Below are 3039 nucleotides of genomic sequence, written 5' to 3'. Positions count from 1 at the left end.
GATTGGCATACGATTGAAAGGGCGGTTGAAAAATTGAAAAGGAAAGTAAAGGGGGAAAGTGTGATACGTAGGGACATGTTAAGCATAGGGGGAAAATTTCCCTATTTTCGGGTTTTTATGAAAGGAGCCCCCGGGTGGCTATGATGATGCGTTGGGATAGATATGTAAATATAAGAAAACCCTGGACCCCCGGATTTCCGCTTTGGGGTTTTTGGGAATAGTAAGAAATACAGAGGAAACTCCCCAAAATTTTTTCCGGGAAGTAATACGAAATAAAATGTAATTTGGGGGTATGGGAAAATTTGGTGAATAGAAAGGAGGGAAAATTTAAACCCAAGTCAGGGAAAATATGGTCCTTTTGGGGAATGTTAACCGGGGGGTGGGTAATATATTAAGGCACCGTGAACCGATAGGTAAGTGGAAAATATGAGAGGTTATGGACAGGGAAGTAACGATGTAATTAAGACAAGGATATGAAGGAAAGGGGTTTTAGCGGATGGAACGATTGAAAGATGGGCCGAAAAGAGTGCCGGGGGACGTTTTGGAATATGTTAAGATCTTAACATCCCCGATTAGGTGATAAAGGTTAGCGGTGGGGACTCGGATATATCGGTTAACGCCCCCGATTCTACTAAAGACCCAAATTTAAAAGCGTTTAAAGGTAGAAAAATTTTGGGTGGGGCCCCCCCGGGAAGTTTTTCCGAAAATCTTACAAATTCAAACGTAAGGAGTAAAGAAACGGAGTAGTCTAGGAAAATTAGAGTATGTGTGGTGGCTAGAAATTAAGAGGACGCGTAGGAGGGGGGAATCGGGCCCGGTGAAGAAAAGGAGTCAACAAGGGGAAAAAAAAGGGAAAAGGGGGACAAGTTTAGTAAGGGTTAAGACGGTGTAATTTAGGACACGAGCACTATAAGTGACGGGACCTTTAAGGGCCAAGCTATGGGAAGACGAAGAAAAAGGCAAAATGAATGCTAGGAAAGGGGTGGGATGATACGGGTAAAATGTGAACGAAGAACACGTTCGGAAAAAGAGGAAAACTATGTAAGAGTAGTGCGCTCCGAATGCCACAGGGAGTATAAGATTTCTCGTTAAAAAAAAAGAGCATGATAAAAAAAATGGTATTGAATAACTTAAGGGATAGTATGAAGGGGTGCAATAGCTAAGAAGAGGGGGCTCCCGAGGGAAAATATCCCGTAAAGCTAGGCAACATTCGAGGGGGGGAAAGTTCTAAAGGGGGGAAGGATGTTATACCCGCATTTTGTACGTTTGAATATTCCGAGTTAATGTCGGGAAGTCAAGGGGCAAGGTTACAATTTTTTTTTTAACATACAAGTTCCTATTCTCCTTTTTATTGGAATGGAGCATTATGGGTAAATTTAAAATTTTTGGGAAATTATTATTATTCATGACTTCGGGGAAGCCAAGTTTGGTGCCATGTTTCATTTTATAATTAGAAGGCTAAACATATACATGTGGGCAAAGGAGAAAAGGGAAGAATTCATCTCTTAAAATCAAAGAAAATTCTAGAAATTTGAGAAAATTGGAAAAAAAAAAAAAAAAAAGGGGGAAAAACGCCCGGGGGCCCCAATGATCCCCCATGTGCCATGAATATATATATATATATATATATATATATATATATATATATATATATATTTTGTGTGTGTGTGTGGGTGGTCAAAAAGACGACACCTCATCATTTTAATTCAAGAAAGTTCAAGAAAAATTGAGAAAAAAAAGAAGAATGAGAGAATCACCAAATCAAAACCCAAACCCCTTCCTTTTGATCATGAAGAATTATTTTTTTTTATTTTCTTACTAATTAGGGGGGCCCCGTCGACATGGAGTAGTTGTTGAAGGAAAAAAACCATTCGTTCTTGCAAAGGATGCCATGGCCGAGTTTTAAGGGAACAAAAAGGGTGAGGTTTAATTTCTTTTTTTTATGTTTTAAATGAGTGGTTTATGCATGTTGTTGAATGTAGAAGTAGTGGAAATTCATGAAATATTGCATGCTCAGGATTGGGTGGTGTGAAGTGTTGTGTGGCCGTGTGCATGGTTGAATGTTTAGAAGTAATGAATTAATTGGAATTTAGCATGTTTATGTGTTGGAGAGTGTAGAACATGAATGAAACTCATAGGATTATGTATGTTGGGGAATGGGCCGTGTGGGGCTGACATTTGAGCTGTAAGCAATTGATGTTATCTTGTATGTTGGTTGTCGTCGTAATGAATTCTATAACGTAAAATGAAGAGTGATGATCCAAGTTGAAGCTATAAGTTGTGTGGGCCGATTTGGAGCTTGATATGATTTCAATATGTTTTTCTTGAATATTATGGAAATGATTTTGCCTAACATATAAGATTGTTGATATAGTTATGAATTTGAAAGAAAGATATATGTTGTTATCGCTTTATTGGAAAGCGAGGTGTTGGATGGAGTAGAATGTTGATTGTATCATCTTGAAAGTTATGTGAATTAAATGAGATTGGATATTGAAGTGTTGCTAGAATACTTGTTGTTATTGTTGGCAAGATTGATGGAGTTATTGTTAGTTTGGCCGGGTTGAATTCCGATTGTTATGGGTTGAAATCGGCCAAGATAAACTTGGTGGCATGGTATGTTTATAGGGAAAATCTGGCTAAAATTTGGTAGGCCAAGTTCATTTAAGAATCCAACTCTAAAGGCTTCGATCAAGTTTTGGTAAACATGACCAAATTGTAGATTTTGGTTTGGCTTGAATTTGGACAAGATATGGAGCGGAAAGAGGTATGTAAGATTTCCCTTCTTTCTATGGCATGTCTTAGACGTACTAAGTTGGATACGGGCCTCGGGGACCATTCCTTTTCTCGAAATCCAAGATTGAAATTCGTTACTATTCGTTCTTCAATTGAACTAGAAATGGTGCGAAATGTTGGAAAGCTTTTAGACTCTAGAACTTGCATAAATGAGACCCGGTGCCTAAAACTCTCATAAGTAATGTCATGAAACGTATTACACGTAAATTGTGCGCGCCGCCTCATTTGACCGAGGTAGGGCCC

Source organism: Lycium ferocissimum, chromosome 4 (assembly GCF_029784015.1).
Source record: "Lycium ferocissimum isolate CSIRO_LF1 chromosome 4, AGI_CSIRO_Lferr_CH_V1, whole genome shotgun sequence".
NCBI classification, from domain to species: Eukaryota; Viridiplantae; Streptophyta; class Magnoliopsida; order Solanales; family Solanaceae; genus Lycium; species Lycium ferocissimum.
This window is presented reverse-complemented; position numbering follows the sequence as displayed.